Raw genomic sequence first — 22,997 nt, 5'->3', positions numbered from 1 at the left:
TCTTTGATGCGAGAAGTGATTGTTTGACGAATAGAAATAATAGGAAATAATAAAAAATATACCGTGAAAAGTTGGAGGAATCGTGGCGAAGCTGAAGGGGATATTAAGAGGCCAGGTGAAACTCAGGAAAATCAGGTACAACATCCTCACGGCGTGCGAGCGTCACTTCAATTACGTGCTGCTTTTTTCTTTTCCTTTCCAATTTGTATTCCAGCCAAAAAAAAGCTCGAGCAGGTCTACAGGCTCACGAGCCGCATGCTGGAACAGAGCGTTTTTAACTCCTCCAAAGTGGTAATATCATCACACAAGTGTCTCGACATGCGTAAAAAGTACCGCTCATGCGAGTTAAGTTGGATGGGAGAACATAAAAGAAGCCACATGCATGCAAACACACTGAGAGATTGTGCTTTCACATTGGGGAAACATTAGCAATATTTCAAATTCATAAACGAGCTGTTATCATCTGGACTAGGGGTTTACTTTAAACTGTTAAGAGATCATATGGAGGATCTGCTAGCTGTTGTGTTTTGCACTCGTTATATTGTTGCGAGAACTCAATGGATGCGCGCGCCCGTGTCGGGGAATTTTGATTGACGTGCAGCTGTCATGTTTATTGTTTCTTTATGTTGGGATCAGGACTGCTGGTGATTTAATAGCACATTTCATATACAATGTTGTGTTTCTGATTCAGTACTAACTGCAGTGCTTGGATGCATGAAATATTGCCATTCTTCACACAAGCTTGTGCTTCTTGCTCGGCTGTGTTTGGATCGTTGGCACTGTAGCTGGGAACGTGTCTGATAAAACACAAGTAAATCTCGATTCTTCATTCGCTGTTTCTTGATTAATTTGACATGTTTGTTTGTATTTGTTTAGTTACAAAATCAAGCATGTCAAAATCGAAATGGTGTTTTTAGGCATCAAAATTTACAGTTTAGGGATGTATTGATTCACCTGACTCACGATTCGATCCGATACTAATCTCACTATTCACGATTTAGTCACGATTTTTTTAACAAAATTATCTGAAACAAATTTAAGGTGAAGAGCCCTTTCATTTTTTCATAAATGCTGCACATTTTCGTATAATATAATATATTTTCTGCCATAACTACATTGCTATTTTAAAAACAAATTGCAAAAAAAAGAATAATACAAACTAAATAATACAAATATAAAATAAAATATAATATATAAAATATATTTTTAAAAAGAAATATCAGAGAATCTATGTAAAGGCTAAGATTATTTTAAAAAAGTTCTCGAATTGACCCCCCCACACGATCTTGATCCAGCATCCAGGAGCATTGCTAGACATAAAGCTGTACTGGGGCACGCACCCCCCCCCCCCTCCCCCCTGAAAAAATAAATATATATATAATACAAAGCAAATATTTATTATAAATAAAAGTATCATTGTTATTATACAATTATTATTCTAAATAATCAAAGTGTAACTTGAAAACAATGTTAAGACACAACTGGAGTGATATGCTAAGATCATTTAAGAAATCTTTTTCATGAATATTAATTTAATTTGAATGAAATTCTATAGACAATTCAATAGAATACAAAAAAAGATGTTTTTATAGAATTATATGTTGTCTTAGACATGACACTTGGCAGAGAATTAGGTTTATTAGGTCTTACCTCCCTGACTCGTCATCCCTCCATTTTGCTTCATACAAAAAAATTCTATCAGGAGGCATGCTTAGTAGGATCACCATCATATTGTTTAAACTTTAGTTTTGTGGACTTGCAAAACAAAAAAAGGCTGTTATGCCGGTTTTACAGTGCATGAGCAGCAAGTTTTTTTGCCATGAATGCTAACTACCGGGACTCGCACCGGGAGAAGACCAGCGCGTGCGAGAGGCGCGCGGGTTCTCTGCACACACGCGGAGATGCGTCAGTTTGCTTTTTGATTAAACTACATTGCTTTCATCAGTGTTGGTTTGGTTGCACATAGAGAATAACGTCTTTATTTCGGAATTACCACTCTTAATAAATTCACTTGCATATGAAGTAAATCATGTCTCAAAGCATTTCCAACCCATACTGTCTAACCACCAGGGGCCGCCCCTTGCTCTCAAATTTGAGTCTGTTCTGTGCTTTCATTTTATTTAGCCATGAAAACACTTTGAAAAATAAAATGGTGGTGTTCCCTTTCCTTTTCATTTGAGGTGCCGTCACCCCTCCTATGCAATCCTATATAGTGGTCGTGACTGTCAGCTGACATGCTCCATAGTGATAAATAGATGCTGTTTCCCAAACGGATTCTATAGATTTAAAACAGATTTAAAGCAGAGTCTGGGTTTTGGGTGTGTGTTTGAACAGACAAATACACATTTTTAATAATAATAACATCTAAAAATGTCGATCATGGTGGGTTTTTTTCAAACGGAACCAATTTTGTCCTAAATGAGCATAAACAATTAGGAAAGCAATTCACTGCTTTCATTATTAGGTTAGATGTGTGCATTTTTAAAGTGACACCACTGTTATTTAATGTAATCAAATGATAAATCTAAATAAATAAGAGATTCATCCATTGCTCTTTAATCATAATGTGTAAGTTATACAGTAAAGAAAAGATTGAGGTTTGATAACTTGATTCTATTACTCTATAATAGCTATTAATTTTAATAAGCTGAGCTGTTTGCTAATTTATTTGTTGCTAATGTGTACTATTTATTTTTTGTTTTGTAAATAATAATAATAATAAATCATATAAGTGATCGTTTAACTGTGTTTATTTACAATGAAACAGCTCCAGGAGAACAGATTTACTACTTTGGGGATTTTTTAGATCCTTATTATGGTGGGCATATCCCTTATTTTTACATCCCAATGTTGACAGGTATGTCTTCAAATGGTGTTAAAAGTATCATACGGGCTGCGTCCGAAACTGCCTACTGCTCAGTAGGTACTGCATTTGAACTTAAATGTACTACACAGCCGTTAGAAAATTATGTTCTATACAGTTTGTGTGGAGTTTGCATGTTCTCCCTGGGTTTCCTCCAGGTGCTCCGGTTTCCTATTTCCTATTTTTCATAGATGCAAAATTAGATAATTTTTTTTGTGTGTCTGTGTGTGTATGATGTATGTGTCATTATGTTTTTGTTTATTTATACCTCTATAAGGGCAGTGCATTCTCTGAGATCCAAACTTTTAGAGACAGGCGAGTACACTTTTGCGCTACAGACAGCCATGGAGTTTTAAATGCTGCCCGTGTTGAATAACGAATATGTAAACAGTCACCTGATCTGAATTTTGACAAGAAGCAGCATTTTAATATGAAAGTTGAAACCAAGAGATTCGACCCAGGGCTCGAAATTAACCTTTTTTCTTGGTAGCACTGGTGCTCCTAACTTTAAAAATGTAGTCACACCAGACAAAATTTAGTCACATCCACCAATAGTTATGAGCACAGTTACTACACGTTTTATATTAACAAATGCATTGCATTTGAAATTAACACTAATGACAAACAAACTAACAAACAAAAATCTGCATGTGCTCACCGGTCCTGCACGCACTGCTTGACGTAAATGAGATGAACTGCGATAATAACTGTGCTGTTCTTACAGGTGGTGTCTGATATTGTACAGATGCTACTGACATAGCTTATCATTTGCATACGTCATCTTAATAGTAATAACGGTCTTTTCATGAGCTGCAATATTAGTTTCATCTCAGTGAATGCATGCTCTTTATGGTGAACGTGGTGTCAGTGGCACGACTGACAGCATCGTGGCGATTAAATGAAGGATTAAATAAAACATCTCGTGCTTAAAATGCGTAGATTCAGTGGCAAACACTGTTAGTTACCTGAAATCTCCATCCCGTTGGCTTTACGGTGAATGCTATAGTCATTTTCATAGCGGACTTTAACCACTGAAAGTCTTTTATCCACTCTTTGAAAAGTGTAAATGCTGGAAAAACATTCACGTAGTGTCTCCTATGTCGGCGCATGTGGTGAACATTTTGCTGTGAAAACTGGTCGCACGGCACCAATTTTATGCACTCGCCCAAATGCTCCCAAATATATTTTGAGGTCGCACAGATAAAATTTCGGGCCCTGCGATCCACGCTTTCACTGTCACTCACTCACAACCTCTTAAATATGTGTATCTGCCAGCTGAGCATGCTAAAAACTGTTAAGTGAAGGTTTGTGTAAGTATGTTTAATTTATAGATAAAAACATCTGTATGCTGGATATGGCACAAGCAGTATTTCACACGTTTAACATTTTATTTACACCATATTATTTAAAACATGAAAGTAGTGGATATTTTACTTGCATTTAGTATGCTTTCTATGTATATGAAATGAGGGCTGGGCGATATTGCAAAAATTATCACTATCATGTTTCATATCATTCAATATTGATAATTGTTGAAAATTATTAGCAATACATTTAGGAATATTAGGATGTTTGTTATTTAACCACTTTATTTTAATTTACCAACCTTACTAAGGCAAATAGTTTTTATAATCAAAAACAAAAATATTTACAAAATATCTGAGCTCTTTATAATAAAATAAACGTAAGTGTTAAACAGACTGTTAAACTTAAAAATGTTGCAAAGTGTTTGCAATGGTAAAGTGCAAATGCTGAACAATAAAAGCAAGCTTTACGGTAGATGAATAATAATGATACAGTAAACTTCAAACTTTGTAAACAAAGCAAATTATGAGTCAATTCTGAGCTTTTAAGCAAAAGAACTAACCATCTTTATATAAATACATACTGCAACATTACAAATTGTGAAGTTGAAAGATTACATTACCACTATGCTAAAACACCTGCCGTCTCTCGTAACTAAGTGACCATCAAGTGTTTTCTCAGAGGATGACAAACGGCCAAACATTGCTGCAGCTCCGATGCAAGTTTATGGAGAAAAGTAAAAAGCACTGCATTGTTTAGATGCGCTGTGTTTGAGGTAATTAGTCTGACGTTATTACTGATTGTGTATAGTCCATACAAATAGTGAAGCAGATTGCTTAGTCCTACTCGCATGAATCGCGGTGCGCTCGCGGCATTCGGAAAAGTTGAGATGTTTTCAACAAGGAGCGCCTGGAAAATGCATACACGTCACATGTGCGCCGCTTGTGTTGCTCTCATACACATGGAAATGACAACTTACACCCTAAGCCTATTGGCATTGCTTCCAAGGCACGCGCTTAGCAGCCACATTTTATAAAAACTACAGGCTTTATACTGAAACTTTTTTTATCAATATTGACAATGGTGTTCAGTAAATAAATATCGATACCGATATTTTCGCCCAGCTCTATATAAAATTACTTGAATTTAACAGCATATTGTCTTTTGAATTGCCTTTCACTGGCAGGAAGTGGGTTAAGACAAAAGACAACTAATATTCTTTTTTAAAAATCAAGTCTCTTCTGTATGCATTGCAACCAGTTTTCACTTTGACAGTGCAGTACAAGAGGGATTTATGTGTGAAGGTCCTTCAGAAGGGGCTATTTAATCATTAATGCATGTAGACTTCAAAGTATGCTTTTTGCTGTCATGTACCTTTACCATCAAGAGCTTTTGTATTTACAGAACAAAACAAAGATGTGCAATCTGGCATCTTGATAGAACCTCCGTTTAACATACAAGATTTTTCTACTTGCTGCTTGAGGAAAACTGTTGAGATTTCTGAATTTGTAATAACCTTGCCTGCATTATTACGATTCTTGAGTATGTGGGATGTGCGAAGTGTAGAATAACGAGTTTTCTAAGCTTAGACTGAGATCACACATCCTTATGTTTCACACCGGCATGCTTGTTTGCACCCCAACATGGGCTTTAAAGTCTGTGTGAGATGCTGAGACTTTATTTCAGTATGTTAATGTACTTCCTATTGAAACTGAATATTGAGTAGGGGCAGGGATTTCTTTTTGTGTGTTATTTTCTCGTAGCAAACTACGGGCAAGTCCAAACGATCATGGGTAATTTCAAAACTGCAGTTTGTACACACAAAAACATGCTCACTGTTTTCTCGTCTCTGATTGACCAACATGGCTGGGCTGAATGCTAAATTGAAATAAAATTACATTTGCGATTTTTGTAACAGCTCAGATTAGCTACGTTTCCATCCACCTATTTTTATGCACAGTTTAGAGATGCACATAAAAATAGGTGGATGGAAACACCAAGATGCGCATACATTTTGAAAATGTGCATAAAAAACGAATGAGCACAATGGAGTAGAATAAACTTTTTATTTGATTAGAAAATATGCACATAAACTACAATGGAAACACATTTACCGAACAAATTCCAGTATGTGAATTAAAAAAGTCATGTGATTTTTGTTATAAAGATCATGTGATGATAAAACTGTGTGTGAATGGACAAACCAGCTGGCTGAGCACATTGTAAAACATCTGAAATGTTGTTTTGGTCATTCTAAAACATCTTAACCATTTCAGTATTAGTGTTATTATATTATTAATGACCTCTAGAATTGTCAAGAGCATCTGGGCTCTGCGTCTTGCGGCTTCAAACACTCCCAAGACTTTTTTCATGCGTGTCAAAGTCATTTATTAAATAATGTAAAAAATTGACGCAGCTTCTACTGCAGCAAATTCTGTTTTAACTGTTGATATTTTGCGGCAGATTATCAGGAAGTAGAGGTGTGGACCTATACTAGTCTCACGGTTTGGTTCAGTTACGATTATCATGCCATCGATTCGGTTCAATTCAATATTTCGGTGCATAACGGTGCATTAACGATGCTTTCCATACACAGTGTTGTATTTTGGGGGGTGGCTATAACAAGCTGTCTGTATAAACACACACACACACACACACACACACATGGACACACAGCACCACACTGTCTCTCATTCACACACATACACAAACATAGACGGCACCAAACAAACACGCACGCGCGCACACACACACACACACACACACACACACACACACACGCCCCGCGCTTGCTTGCTTGCTCGCTCGCTCGGGTGCAAAATTGTGAGACCGCCCACTCCTGTTAAAATCACACCAGAGTTATGACTGCTTCCGCGCTTTATTCGGAAATTTATTCCCTCTCCGCATGAAATCTGGTCGGGTCCCGCAACAATGCACAGGTACAGCCGCGGGAATGCATACAGCCGAGAAGAAAAGAGAAGGGATAAAAAGTCACGCAGCAGCCGAGAGGAGAAGTCACGCCAGCAGGTGAAATGGGCCACAGTGAGAGAGAGAGAGAAATGGAGTACTTTCATTCCCTCAATCGCAGAGAAATAGGGGCTTCTGCTGTAAGTGCCAGTGAAAGACTTTCCAGAAAACACACACAGTGAAATTTTTAATAGTTGGCGCCTGTAGTGTTGTAAATACCCGCACTCGCCTCCCTCGCAACAGAGCGCATATGATATAAATGACGTCAGTACATAATAACCGGTTGTGATTATTACTGAACCGATGCTGAATTGTCCGCGTCTGCTTCGCGGTGCACCGAAAGAAACAATTAACACCCCTATCAGGAAGTGACGATTTTGTTCTCTTTGACTACTTGGATGAAAACACTGCTTTACTCGCATGTCTTATATGCGATATTCCAGTTATGCACATAAATTTAATTCGCATTTTTGGATGGAAACATTGCTAATGTCTTGCACATTAGTCATGTAAAGTGATATGATCAGTAGTCTTGCAAAGTCAGTCCTTGGACTAACGCCTTTGGTCACTCGCTTTTAAAGTTTATTGGTCAAGGACCAGCCACTATGTTATTTGTCTGACAGGTTAACCAACCATTCACATATTTTTTGTGCCGTGCCATGTTTATGGGCCTGGAAATGTCTTCAGAATAAAAGTCCACCAGGCAACCACACATCATTCATTAACAAACGCCTATAAAAGTTTACAACGAGGCATCAATATTCTAAATGATCTGTAAGCAAAACATAAAGGTAATCAGTTGGAGATGCAAGTAGACTTTGTTCTGAGATTCATTCATTATTTTGAAGAGCCATTTTACATAAAGATCAGGCTGACTGAGATGACTGAGTGAAAGTTTTCTTTGTTCTATAAAAGCTTTGTTTTGTCGTATAGTATCCACTAGGGGTACAAACAAATTGTCTCGTTGTCCTCCAATTGTTCGGTGCACCCTGTGATCCGCGGTTCAGAGTATGCATTATTAATATTGCCATAGCCATATCATCTTGCAGCGCAAGACCGGTTACTCACTGAAGCTAAGCAAGGCTGAGCCTGGTTAGACCACATGGGAAAACTAGGTTGCTGTTGGAAGTGGTGTTAGTAAGGCCAGCAGGGGGCGCTCAACCTGCGGTCTGTGTGAGTTCTAATGCCCCAGTAAAAGTGAAGGGGACACTATACTGTCAGTGAGTGCCATCTTCCAGATGAGATGTTAAACCGAGGTCTTGAATCTCTGTGGTCATTAAAAATCCTATGGCACTCCTCGTAAAGAGAAGGCGTGTAATCCTGGTGTCCTAGCCAAATTCCCTCTATTGGCCCTTACCCATCATGGCCTCCCAATCATCCCCATCCACCAAATTGGCTATATCAGTGTCTCTCCACTCCACCTATAGATGGTGTGTGGTCAGCGTACTGGCGCCACTGTCCTGTGGCTGCTGTTGCATCATCCAAGTAAATGCCGCACACTGGTGGTGGCGTGGGGAGACCCCCTCTCATGATTGTGAAGCACTTTGGGTGTATAATGTGCAATATAAATACAAGCATTACATTATTACATTACAAAAAAGTTCCACCTTTGAACGCTTCCGATTAGGGATAACATTTTTTGGATCCGATCCCGATAACAAACTCTATAGGCCTGCATCTGGATATGACAGACGGCACAATCTAGCTAAAAACATGATGCTTACTGTAAATTAGGCTCCATTACTTGAGCATTCGTTACGACGTTGATCTGTTGTGGTCCAGCTTATGTTTACTTTTTTAATATAAAGATTTTTCTTTGAAATCTGTAGGTTACCTAAATTAATTTACAGTGAAGTATTCGAAATTTCAGAGTAGCCCATATTAAGCGAATAATTTCACTTTTACTAATTTAATCAACTACTTTGACCACAATGAGCCAGGCTTTACAAACTATTCGCAGCACTTAAAGTATTCTCCTCGAATAAACTCAGGATGAGAGAACAGTAACTTACAGAATAATTTACTGAGCTGCGCACGTCACGTCTGCGCAGCCGTATGCGTCAATGAAGCGCTTGATGCTGAGACACAGCGCACAGCCCTCCGGTATCTGCTGACACTTTTAAAACTGAGCAGCACAAAGGGAAGAAATCAGTGCATTGAGAATCTGTCTAATGTATTACTGAGCCTTTTCAAGTTTTAAAATTTCAGGTAGGCCTACTGTGTGTGTGAAGAGCAGGTATTAATCCTTTCTACTCCAGTGTTGCAAAGGTGATCTGCTTATCTAACAGACACAGCGCAACATGATTTAGAAACAGCAATGAACTCCTTGTTGAAGGTCAAAATGAGCCCATTTAATGTAAAACTAAATGCATTTCTCCACTGATTATTTATATTAATAGGAACAAATAGTCTTGGAGAAAGTGTTTCGTGTTGTCATGAACGCGACACCCAGCTTGAATTGTGAATGAATGGAGAATGATTGACAGGCACAGTGGCGGGAAGCGCTGAGCTGAACATGAATTTTAAGAACTTGAATATTCATGTGTACTTCACATTAAACTATAGAATGGCTTCAGAACATTTGGGAAATAGTAGGCATGCATGACAATTTTCTAATGCCTTATAATAGGCTACCTTCGTGGCTTTTGTTGGCTTATAAATTACACGGAATATAGCGCACGCACAAAATCGAATTTGGATCGGTACCAGCTGGCCGATACCCGATCCAGCAAAAATACCAATACCAATATCTGATCGAAGTATCGGGATCGGTGCACCCCTACTTCAGATTACCTTTCACATGCATTGCACCTTGCGAGGACCTGTCAAATCACTAATTAGTATGTAAATCTGGTGTTTCTTCACTAGTCGATGTTTCCGCATGGCAAGTGAAGGAGATAAAGCGAAAAACCGCAGACGGGGCCAAAACACAGCACATTGCCGTCAGTGTTTTAACAGACACTTAACGTAAATTTAGACAGACTCGGACTGCTGATTTTCTTGCAAAAAAACTCAAAGTAAGCCTAGATCAGTGGTCACTAACAGGCCGAGCGTCCTCTAGACTGAGAAGCATCTTATATGGACCCAAACCTAGAGCATATAGAGGTCTGCGCAGGTCTGTTACTTCAGTCCCGTGTTATTCTACACCCAATCACTCCAGATATTTATTCACTCTGTTTACCTGCTCTCTGCTAAGAAAAGTTTCTTCTTGTCTGACTGTTTGACTGCTGAACGCTCTGTCGTTGCTTAAGTTTCATTCACCAGTGTCCTGCTGATAACAGAGCTCTCAATATAAACATCGCAGCTTTTTATCCGCTCAAACTTGTTTCTAGGCGAGCTGATAAAGATTTCTGCACACACTTGACTCGTTGAAATTCTGTACATGTAAACCAAGCTAAAGTGTTTCCAGAAAGTGTGCCATATGCATCAGGCGTTTAGCCAAATATCTCTGGGCGCTGCATGGTGTGACCGTCTGAATCCGAGACTATGTGATCAGCAGTAAATTTCTTCCACCAGTCGCACAGAACCAGGGGCGTTGCAGATATTTTAAAAGTGGGGGGGAATCATACATTCATATAATTATTAATCGCTTGTTTCTAAATGGTCTGGCTCTAAAAGTGAGGGGGATGTGTCCCCCCCGGGTTGCTACGCCCCTGCACAGAACAACCAAATATGTCCTGAGTAAACCCACAGAATACCAGTCTAATGATATACAGAAGATTTAACTGCTTTCATTTGATTCTATGCAATTGATAAACACATGACCACAACAACAAATGTTTATCGGAGTTCTTCTTATAAATTTCCTGTTAGAAAAGTATGTGCCTTTGTCACTGCTTATTAGAATGAGCTTATGTAAATTGTTACACAGTTTATTCTGTTTAAGAAGACCCATTTCACATTCACATTTCCTGATAAAAAAAGTATGTGATGATGCAACGGCTTTTTCACTTCTTATAAGAATGCTATTATGAAATATGTTGCATGCTTTATTCTGTGTAAGAAGACACATTTCACAAAAAAAAAAGACTTCAAACACACGACTGAAGCTATGAAGTGATTATTATTATTATTATTATTCAGGGTTTTTTCACTTTTTATTGAGGTAGAAAAGCATTGAGAGCAGACAGAGGGGAAGGATCTCGGGCCAAGATCAGAACTTGGGTCACTGTGAGTGCCATGGGTGCTATATGTCAGCTCACTTAACCACTAGGCCATTGGCGCAGACAATGAAGTGTCACGTTTTGAGTCAAAACGTCATTATATTTGGTATTTGCAAGTGTTTTTAGGTTTAACATTAGCAACATTGAGCCGTATTTCAGAGAGAAGCTATGCAAACAGCTGTCAGTATTTAAAAATAATATTTTAAATCGCATGATGATATCGCTTGCTATGCTTTGCAAATGGGCATGACAATCCAATGTGACTTATCGTTGGTAATATTAGAATTGTAATTCGCTTAACCTTTGCTAACTTCATTAATGATTGTTTTAGGTTCACATGGTAATGCATTGGATGCAAACAGAGTTAGGCTGTCTGTAAAGCATAGAGCGCCATCTTCTGTCCAAAACTAAGCTCAGTATCCCAGTGAGAACAGAGATGCATTTTGAAAAATGGCAGAATTCAATTTCGCCATAGCTTTGAAAAATGTATATTCATGATAAAAGCATAAACAATGAAATTAAAGAGACTACTTTATTTTTTATAAATATTGTATCATCTCTTTCAATTAGGCCTGTCACAGTAATCATTGTATCGACTTGTCATGCAATATTTGTACATGACCTCAATCATTTTTGGTGTTGTAGTATATATTTACAAATTCACCGATAATGTTAAAGCCATTTTACAAGGACATTTACAGTTAATAATTGGACACCTAATTAATAGGACATTAATAGGATATATATAAAGGACATTTACATAATTTTTTACATCAAATTACAGAATCTAAAAAACATTAAGAATGAAAAGCATTAGTCTCTTGAAAGGGTTTATGGCCATTTACGTATTTATGCTGTTATTTAATCGTTCAATAATCACTAGCATAAAATGAACTCAAAATGACAATATTATCACTTATCGCAACAATTTCTGTGACAATATATCGCTCAACAAAAATTCGTTATCGTGACAGGCCTACTTTCATTTGCAAAATGCATTTAATACAATCATTCTAATAATATTTCCTTTAAAGACATTTCTTTTTCCCCCCAAATAGTTATTTCTCATTTTCCTTTCTACTCCTCTTCCATTCACATTTTTTTCCCTTTTTTTACTACTGTGATAATACCAGCACGCAAAAATCTAATACAATGAAATGAAAACAATGAAATAAAAACATTCGCACAGACATGTAATGCAATGTAACACTGTAAGGGACTGCATAAATGTTTCAATTAACCTTTGGGAAAATAAAATGTAAAATATGGGTGACATAATACATCAACATTCAGCAAAACAGACATACATTTATGTAAAATGAACAACATGCATACTCTGACCTATTAAAGTACATAAAAGCACTCTAATGTCACATTCTTTTGTACACAAATGTGAAGCTGCTTGTTTTGATGCTTGAAAAAACCCTTTTCATCTCTAAAATACTCTATTCAGACATTTGTTTTACTATCAAGACATATCAATCAGTGTTGCCAACTTGTGATTTTGTTGCTAGATTTTGCAACTTTTCATACTACCCTTGCAACTTTTTTTTTCAAAAAGCACCTAGCAACAAATTTAGCAATTTTTAACATTCATTTAGCTACTTTTAGCAATTTTTAAAAAGTGACTCAAAAAACAGGGGCTGCAGGCTTCACTCAGCCAAAGAGCTTAAAATGACCCAGAGGCGACACTCAATAGAACGTTCCATTACAACAGCAGTGCCCAGCAACAGCCCCGCGATTCCGCCATTTTGGGAGTGAAAGCGGTCGGCTGTCCATTGAGTCTTATTGCTGTCACGAGGGCAAGCAGCTGCTTGTTTTTTATTTATTATTTATTTAAAAAGCACATTAAAGCTGAGATAAAACCTGAAAGACGACAATACAACACTTACGATCACAATCATCAGCACTTTTAATAGTTTATTTACAGACTTATAATATGCTGTTGTTCTATTGGAGTTTTCAATCCAAAATGGCTGCCCGCGCTATCTAGTGCCTGTTTCCCAAATCGCACTAGAGTGTCGCCTCTTGGTGATTCTATGCTTTTTGACTCAGCCAAAGACTATAGAATACACAAGATATGCCACTCTTATACTTTTGAATGGGGAAAAGTGTAACTGTCAATACGGCGAATGAAGTACTCCGGGGAAGGGACTCGGAACAGATGTGAGTTTCTGCAGATTTGTGTGATACAAACATTTCGAAATAAAACTAAATAGTCAATTGTATACAATTTTATTGGTATTCATAATATGACATGTATCGTAAGCGTGGCAAACAGTTTTGGAGAATTTGATGTTTCCCCATTCAGACCGAATGCTTGAGCATACTGCCCAAGAGGCGTTTCAAAGATGGCCACCGAGTGAAATCACTTGCCTAATAGGCACTTTGACTCAGTAGAGTAAATTGCTTGCTCAGATTGTTTTTCATAACTGTTAATTTACTGATATGTGTAACATGTATAATTGTTGGTAATTTAGTAAGCAATAAATTCCAATAGTGCTATAATTGTGGTCACTTTTACAAATGTGTTAATTTCACAAGTAAAAAAAGAGTATAAGTACACAAGCTGTGATTGTTTAAAAGAATGTAACTGTTTATTATCTGTGTTATATTTAAAAATAAAAAATTCTTATCAAAGTGTTTGTATTTTACAAATAGTCAACTGTATTTTTCATACAAATCTAAATGGACATAATAATGTTTTGCTGAGATGGCCAATCAATTTGAGAAAACATTAATTATTTTGTATACATAAAGATGTATTTTTGAGTTGTGATTACGCAATGACATCATCACGCAAAGTAAAATGTTAATAAGAACCTATTTATTGTGCATTGGATGTAATGTTTTAATATTAGAGACATAGACATGACGGACTTATGCTTGTCAGATACTACATGATGATGTCACACTGATATGCAAATTAGTGTGTGACATCATCTGGCAACATTTAGCTACTTTCGGGCAGGCTTTAGCTACTTTTCATTGGAAATAGTTGGCAACACTGATATCAATAAAATTATTCCCCCACTCTCCGATATGATAATGGCTTATTGGTGTCATAGGCAACCAGAACTGGCGAATAATATGTATTTATGTTTGTATAAAAATTGACAGTGTTTCATATTTACACTGTACATTTTGTAGAGATGTAGTGTGTAATTTATTCAGCATCAAAGTACCACATTAATTGTACTTTAAAATATATGGCTGGAGACAATCCATCACTATTTGTAGGTTGACTATCAAAGAGAGTGGCATGTGAACACTTTATCATTATTTTCATCCACAGTTTTAATTGCAATAGTTTTGGTATTAACATTAAATTATCTATTTTAGAAAGTTGTGCTGCTATGTATAAAAGCAAAACAAGCTTTGGTTAGTTTGTTGTGGTTTGAAATGTCTTTGGGTTCAGCTGCTTCCAGAATTACCAAGGGCGAAAAAGAGTATTTGCATTTTTGTGTTCAACATAAAGCTGTGCAATCTTCCCTACGGCGATCACAAGAGTCATTCTGGTGTTTGCAATGGCGTCACTGTGCCATTACAGTATTACATTAGTAAGTTCAGGAATAAATGTTGTAATATAAAACAGACTATCAGTATAAAAAGCTTTTTATGGGGACATATGGCATTGAATCACATTCTAAGGACAGTGTTGTAGACATGACAGATAAGATAATTTTTATTTATTTATCATTTTGGACTGTATTATCATGATATGATATAGCTACAAAACGTTACTTTTATCCTAGGGCTGTTGTGTGAAATTTCTCCCATGGTAAATCTGGACGCTTTTTTTAACTGTAATTACCGCCAGACACGCAAATAATGTATTCACGTACCAGTGATTGTGGTGAGGTTTGTGGCTGGTGAGCACTAGCTATGGTTTGCATCCACCTATTTGCTTGCGCATTTTAGATATGCGCATAAACTATTAATGGAACGTCAAGATGCGCATAAAATGTGCATAAAACAAATGCGCATAACTTAGTAGCATAAACTTTTTATTCGATAAGAAAGATGCGCAAAAAACTACGATGGAAAACTTTTTACTGAACAAATTCCAGTATGTGCATTAAAAAAAAGTCATGTGATTTTGTTATAAGAGATCATTTGATGATAAAACTGTGTGAATGGACAAACCAGCAGGCTGAGCACACTGTAAAACATCTGATATGTTGTTTTGGTCATTCTAAAATGCCTTAACCATTTCAGAATTAGTGTTTTTATATTATTAATTACCTCCAGAATCAAGAGCGTCTGTGCTCCGCGTCTCATGCCTTCAAATGCGACCGCACGTTCACTGCGTGTCAGGATTGCCTCCTTAGGCACAAGTCATTTATTAAATTAGGAAAAACTTCACGCAGCTTCTTTTACCGCAGCAATTTAGTTTTTACTGTTGATATTTGGTGCCAGATAATCAGGAAGTGATCATTTTGTTCGCTTTGACTCGTTGGATGATAACGCTGCTTTACTCGCCCATTTTTTATGTGATAATCCAGTTTTGCGCATAAAGTTCATTCGCATTTTTGGATAAAAACAGCTACTGACTCTTTCAGGGTCATATTACAAATATATGCACCCAATATATTTCCATTAGGGTTGGGCGATGTCGACCAATTTGGCACCTTACAATGTCTAATATGAAACATCGCGATGGACGATGGTATCGTCGTCATAGGTGGTGAATGAATTATTTATGAATAATTAATTAATTCATAACGAATTAATTATTTGTAGCCTACCGTTTCAACCACCTGACCTGCATGGTCTTTGTTTTACCCATAACCAAATCATAAATAAATAAAGATAAGTTATCTTGTTAAGACACAAATTACCACTTGTCAATCACTTTTTCCTCAGGACTCTGGCATGAATAGGCAGAGTGATCTGTGTCGTTATAATGGTGTCCACAAACTTGGTTGGTAAAAAAGGTGCACAACCAACAGCATCAGAGGTTTTCGCTAAAATTACTAAGTACAAGCATGAAAGCGAAAAATTGAAGCAGTGTACTGACCCGCTGACTGCCTGGACACGCTGTCTCGAGCGCATGACAGTGTGTGTCTGTGTCTATGTGTGTGGTAACGTGATGTGCGCTTTCTGCGGTAGTGTGGACGGAGGGCTGTTCAGAGATGCTAGGTGAAACTGCCATTTAAAACTAAGACCTATTAGAGTGAACGGGGCTGCAGTGTGCATTTTTCGCGAGCGGATTTGGACGGGCGGGGCGGAGGGATCGCGATATCGTGGTGTCTATCGGCCATCGTCGATGGATGATGGCATCGTCTATCGGCCCAACCCTATGTTCCATATCATATCAGCATTCTTTATAAACACATAGCAGGTACATATTGGGCCAAGGAAGAATGTAAAAGGTATAGCAATTCAAAATCTCTCCCAAAAAACACCAAGGAGGACACTACAGACAGTCTATAATAAGCGGACACAGCACCACAGCGGAAGCGCTCGCTCAACCCCAGTTTGCACGGGATTGCTCAATTTGATGTGAGGCACAGCTTGGTGCTGCCTCATCTCGCTTCCTATGCTGTAATTAAATAGGAAATGCGCAAAATACCGCGATTTTTGATTATTTAATCATTTGAATCTTACATAAATTGCATTTATAACACAGATCAATGGAATAGTTGTTTTATCATTAGTATAAAAAAAGCATGTAAAATTGCACAAAAAAATCCACGAAAGCAGAACCGCATTATAGTGAGGGACCACTGTATATAAAGTTTAAATGTAAACAAATAAAAATGTAATAAATAATTAAATGATAATAACAAATAATAATTATAAAATAACGTTCAATAGGTAATACTTTCCAATAAGGTCTCATTAGTAAACTTTATTCAATGCATTTAAATCAACCACCTAAAACACCTAAGTCTTTGAACATTAACTACATTGCATAAGATTAATAAAGGCTTTACAATTAGTTGTCAGTGTCCATTTAGTTTGATTAAGTACTGTTAGCAAATGGCGACTTACTGTTAAGTGTTAATGAACAATAGACCTATAAGAAATGAGAATGAGTGTCTCACCGGGTTGTTCTTTGCCTCCGTGTCATGAAATTAAAATCCATTAACAAACAGCATTATGTTAATAATCATCCTTGTTCCATGGTTATTTGACTGAATTCATCAGTTATGACATGATAGTTCTTACTGTATTGAATCAGTCCAGGAAGAGCCAGAGAGTGTGTGCGCAACAGAGACCAAAGTGTATTTATTGACATAGGCATATCGAATAGCTCACACATATGTAACATTTTGCAAATATTTTTGAGCATGTTTGTTAGTTGGTTAAAGGAACAGTCCAATTTTTGGGGCTAATCCGTTCAATAATCTAGGGCTGCACGATATATCGTTTCTGCATTGATATCGCAATATGTTCATCCACTATAGTCCCATCGCAGTCGAACCGGTATTATGAAGACCAGGTTCAAAAACACTTGTGATTTGTGAAGTAATTGCAACATCCACAAAGTTACCAAAACCTTTTGCTATTATGTGTGTTTTAGGGCCTGTGTGAGGATTTCAAGTCAGTTTAAAACATTCAGGCACATTGAGAAATTAAGTTTCTAACTTTACCTTTATTTGTGTTTAAATATACAGGACTATACAGTATTTACATTTGATTGTTATATTTGTGTTTCTGATTATTGCTCATTTAATACAGAAAATAATAACGCCCTTGGTATTTAATTGTATAGTATCATTGCTATCATGGTTATTATAATCTATGAAGAGGCCTCACAATGTATATAAAAACTATGAATTCTTTCCAACAGACCTATTCATTTCATCTGCTGAAATTATACTCAATATTGCAATATATATATATATTATATATATATATATATATATATATTATAATATATATATATATATATATATATATATATATATATCGCAATGTTAGATTTTTCCAATATCATGCAGCCCTAAAATGATCTATGCTAAGCTAAAAGTGCTCCTGCCAGACCAGAAATTGGCTGCATGGATGCAAAAATGGTAAAATGCCACTGTTTAACTTTGGTGAGTTATAAAATGAGCCTATTTCCCAAAAAAATCACTGTGCTGCACATAATTGTCCTCAAGACTACACACAGGATTGAAAGTTGAGTTAATATGGTTACTACTAATGTTTAAGGAAGCACATTTATTTCAACATGTAACTGTCTGGAACTACCTGTGCACTAAACGATTTTATTGCATACCTTCCAGCCAACCAGAACCAAGAATTTCAACTGACCAAGTGTATTTTCAATATATCATGCTCATTTTCTTGTTGTTGTATTATTACTGAATTTGGCACATCTGTAGTCTTATTTCTTATAGTTCTAATAATTTTTAAGACCCTTTTAGATGATTTCATAACACTATGAATAAGCAAATCTGATTGCTGATTTGGGCAATTCTGATTTTCACCTTTATCTTTTCTAGCAGAAGAAGGCATGAAGAAAACATCATAGTCAAGAAGTCATGGCTGATAAAAGAAAACTTCAAGGTATGTTAACAGGAGAAAAAAACGGGCTTATATATGTTTAATGGTCTTCTTGGAAGATCTCTTAATGCAGTTTAGTTTGCGGAGAATATTACACGAGTAGCTTACATTATTTAAGATGATCTGCCGTTTGCGTGTCTGACTTAGAAAATGGCCTGGACTCACCCCATCCCATCATGTACTGAAGGGTTGCTTCTTTCTCCTCAGGTGAAATAGACAGATGTTTGAAAAAAGTCACAGAAGGGGTAGAGCAGTTTGAGGACATTTGGAAAAAGGTAGGAAATAACCAGAACAACTCATTATATTTAATTTGCACATTTTTTAAGATGAACATTGTAAGTAATTGTGGGACTTTTTTGAAATGTTGTTTGAATGTTGGAAATAGCTCTTTTTGTGTATAATCAGTGCTTCCCACAGATTTGAAATATATGTGCAGTGGTAGCAGGATTGAAACCTACGGCACGTTACCTACATGCATCAAAAAAGAGATATTTAACCATAATTTATTTATTATGACACTTTTATACACTTCTTTTCAGTGGGTTGAAGTTTTAAAAAAGACCCCATGTTCACCCACTGACAGGTCAAATCTGCTGCTGATATTTTGTACAGAATTACCAAAATATGTTAGATATGTATGAAATATGTAATGTATCAACATCATCAAATAAAGAAATATAAAGCAAATGAGAAATAAATGACATAAAGGAATAAAAACAGACAATGGGCCCTATCATACACCTGGCGCAATAAGGTGCAAGACATGTTTGGCACGATTTGTTGCTATTTTCAGACCAGCACAACCCTAATTTTCACATTTTGCATTTTTGCATTTTGCAAATCCATTTGCACCACTTTGTGGACTTATGGGTGTTCCGGTCTAAAAAGGAGATGTGTTAGGGCGCATTGTTGGCATGTTGCTATTTTGAGGAACTGAAATAGACTGTACTTATTGGTTTGAGAGATGCTGCGTTTTTTTTTATCAGCACGACATGAAAATGGTCAATTACTCTGTTCTGTCCTTCGTTAAAACATTTTTATATGAGAGAAAAGACTATAGAACAGAGTTTCTGCAAGTCTCATCAAGTTAAATTTAAGTCTTTTTAAAACCATTATGAATCAAATTTTAGACTCTTAAAGCCAAACGCTATGGAATTTTTTAAATGGCCCAGATGGAGATTATTATTTGCCCTAACTTTCATTATAAATTATTATAACTTAATACATTTAATATTACACAATAATAATAATAATAAAAAAAAAAAAAAAATATATATATATATATATATATATATATATATATATATATATATATATATATATATTAGATGCTGTGTAAGCTCTACTTGTATCCATACACTTTTTTTTTTTTCCAACAAACTGTCTTTAAAATAAAAAAAGGAAGAAATGTTTTAAAACAGGGGTGTCCTGGAGGGCCAGTGTCCTGAATAGTTTAGCTCCAACTTCTTTCAACAAACCTGCCTGGAAGGTTTTAGTATACCTAGAAAGAGCTTGATTAGCTGGTTCAGGTGTGTTTAATTGGGGTTGGAACTAAAATATGCAGGACACCGGCCCTCCAGGACCAAGTTTGGGCATCCCTGTTTTAAGAAAATTTATATAATAACTATATAAATATATATTTATATATAACTATGATAAATTAAATCTACGCACAACAATCTGTCCAGGTTGGTGTCCTCAGCAGTAAAAACACGGAGCACTTTTAAACAAATGTTATTGTAAAGAAAACAATTAAACCATTATGGTAACTAAAGTTAAATATTATCTTTTTAAATAAAAGGTTTTATTGAGATTGATTGTATGGGTTTTGGTCGGATTGGGTAGCAATACATGAACTGTGGCTTTGACACAATGCTCAATTGCTACTAATGGGCCCAAAGTGTGCCAAGACAATATCCCCCACACCATTACACCATCACCACCACCAGCTTGAACCGTTGATACAAGGCAGGATAGATTCATGTTTTCATGTTGTTGATGCCAAAAATATTGGACATCTTTAATAGCGATTTTAAAACTTAATATTGAAAGTCCTCGGCTATGCAGAGGCTATTATTAATAAAAAATTGAGTGTACAGTTTTACGTTAGGAAATGCAGTCTTGAGTTTTACAAAAAGTCAGCAAGTACCGAAGAACAGATGTAACACATTGTTCAAGCTTAGTTTTCAGTCACGCTCATGTAAAAGTAATAATCAGCTCATTTAGTTTTGCCTTCATTCGTTTTTGATTTCAGTCGTGACAAAGCACGAGTCTTCAAACACATTATTTTTTACAACACGTTTTTAAACATAATAGTTTAACTAACTCATTTCTAATAAATACTTTCTTTATCTTTTCCATGGTCACAGTCAGTGCATACTATTTTACTAGTTATTTTGCAAGGTAGTTGTATTCAGACAAAGTCCCTTTAAGTATTTCATAGTCTTTGATTCAGATTAAAGTGTAATTTAAAGACAACTGTTAACTTGGAAAGTTAGAATAATTTGTCAAGTTATTGTGTAACTGATTTGTTGTGTAGACAATTAATAAATACAGCAAATATTTCTTAAGGAGGCTAATAATACTGACCTTAATATGTTTTTTTAATTAAAAACTGCTTTTATTCAAGAAATAAACTATAAGAAATAAGACTTATTATGACTCCAAAAGGGCGACGCAATGGCGCAGTAGGTAGTGCTGTCGCCTCGCAGCAAGAAGGTCGCTGGTTCGAGCCTCGGCTGGGTCAGTTGGCATTTCTGTGTGGAGTTTGCATGTTCTCCCTGCCCTCACATGGGTTTCCCCTGGGTGCTCCGGTTTCCCCCACAGTCCAAAGACATGCAGTACAGGTGAATTTGGTAGGCTAAAATTGTCTGTAGTGTATGAGTGTGACTGAGTGTGTATGGATATTTCCCAGAGATGGGTTGCGGCTGGAAGGGCATCCGCTGTGTAAAACGTGCTGGATAAGTTGGCAGTTCATTCCGCTGTGGTGACCCCAGATTAATAAAGAGACTAAGCTGAAAAGAAAATGAATGAATGACTCCAGAATTAATTGTTTTTTGTTTTATAGGAAATACTGTGATTTCCTTGTTTTATTAAAGATCACCTGGAAAACATCATTTTAAATTAGGATGGAAGGGCAAAAATGGAAGGGCAAAAAAAATGACTTCAACTACATCTGTTATAGTTTACAGCTGCAAAAATGTGCCTTGATGTACTTGAATGTTAGAGGCGTTATCCACAACAATTCAAAGTTACTTGTCAAATAAATAAACATGGAAGATTATTAAGGTTAAGAAATTTAATTATCTTGTTTATGAATACCGCAGAGTGATGCATTAAAAAAATGACTTCAAATAATTGTTTAAGTAATTTGTGATGTATGTTAAAGTGTGCCCCCTAAAAGCACAAGTGGTCCCTGTCCGGCCCCCCTGCATGGCTAAATTGGCCGTAGTGTATGTGTGTTTCCAAATAATGGATTGCTGCTGGAAGGACATCCGCTGCATGAAACATATGCTGGATAAGTTGGCGGTTCATTACGCTGTGGCGACCCCTGATTAATTAAGGGACCATGCCGAAAATAAATGAATGAATAAATTGTTATATTTATTGAAAAATAAACATAAGTTAGGGGGGGGGGGTGTATGGGGTGGTTCGCCCAGGGTGCCATTTAAACTAGAACCGTCACTGAATGTTAAAGTCAAACCTTAAGCACCCACCTTCTTTATTGTCATCCAGTCTCGCACTGCTTTCCAAAACGACTTACCAAAACTGCCAATAAAATATATATGTTCAGTGTCCTCAATAAAATTTTAGCAAAAATGACATGGAGAATTTTACAAACATTGGTCACACCGTAGGTTGGACATTTTCAAGACATCCCGGTACACCTTTAACCCCACCAACCATAACTCTCTGTGCGCGGAAGCTGTCAACTACTGCTGGATGATGGACAGCTCTTCTTATCCAACGAGAGGCGAGAGCGTTTCGAGTAGGCGGGTCTACGCGCCTCCAGCGCACCAGCGGAGGAGGTGTTCCTGGCGGCCATCTTTGATGCGAGAAGTGATTGTTTGACGAATAGAAATAATAGGAAATAATAAAAAATATACCGTGAAAAGTTGGAGGAATCGTGGCGAAGCTGAAGGGGATATTAAGAGGCCAGGTGAAACTCAGGAAAATCAGGTACA

At 36.7% G+C, this 22,997-nt stretch overlaps 1 protein-coding gene and 1 long non-coding RNA gene across 2 annotated transcripts in view; both read left to right on the top strand.

Annotated features, from left to right (window-relative positions):
• On the top strand, positions 1 to 19,092 carry LOC130247308 (uncharacterized). Its single transcript, XR_008839524.1, has 3 exons — positions 1 to 135; positions 18,753 to 18,816; positions 19,021 to 19,092. It is a non-coding gene; the product is annotated as an uncharacterized LOC130247308 (long non-coding RNA).
• Positions 19,093 to 22,853: 3,761 nt separating this feature from the next.
• Positions 22,854 to 22,997, top strand: part of cnot3b (CCR4-NOT transcription complex, subunit 3b) — a 45,448-nt gene continuing 45,304 nt past the window's right edge. The window contains exon 1 of the mRNA XM_056479568.1: positions 22,854 to 22,992. The gene's annotated coding sequence lies outside the window, so the exon portion shown is untranslated. The remainder of the gene's footprint in view (positions 22,993 to 22,997) is intronic.

This window comes from Danio aesculapii, chromosome 19 (assembly GCF_903798145.1).
Source record: "Danio aesculapii chromosome 19, fDanAes4.1, whole genome shotgun sequence".
Lineage (NCBI taxonomy): Eukaryota > Metazoa > Chordata > Actinopteri > Cypriniformes > Danionidae > Danio > Danio aesculapii.
The sequence above is the reverse complement of the archived record's forward strand: the minus strand, read 5'-3'. Positions and strand labels throughout refer to the sequence as shown.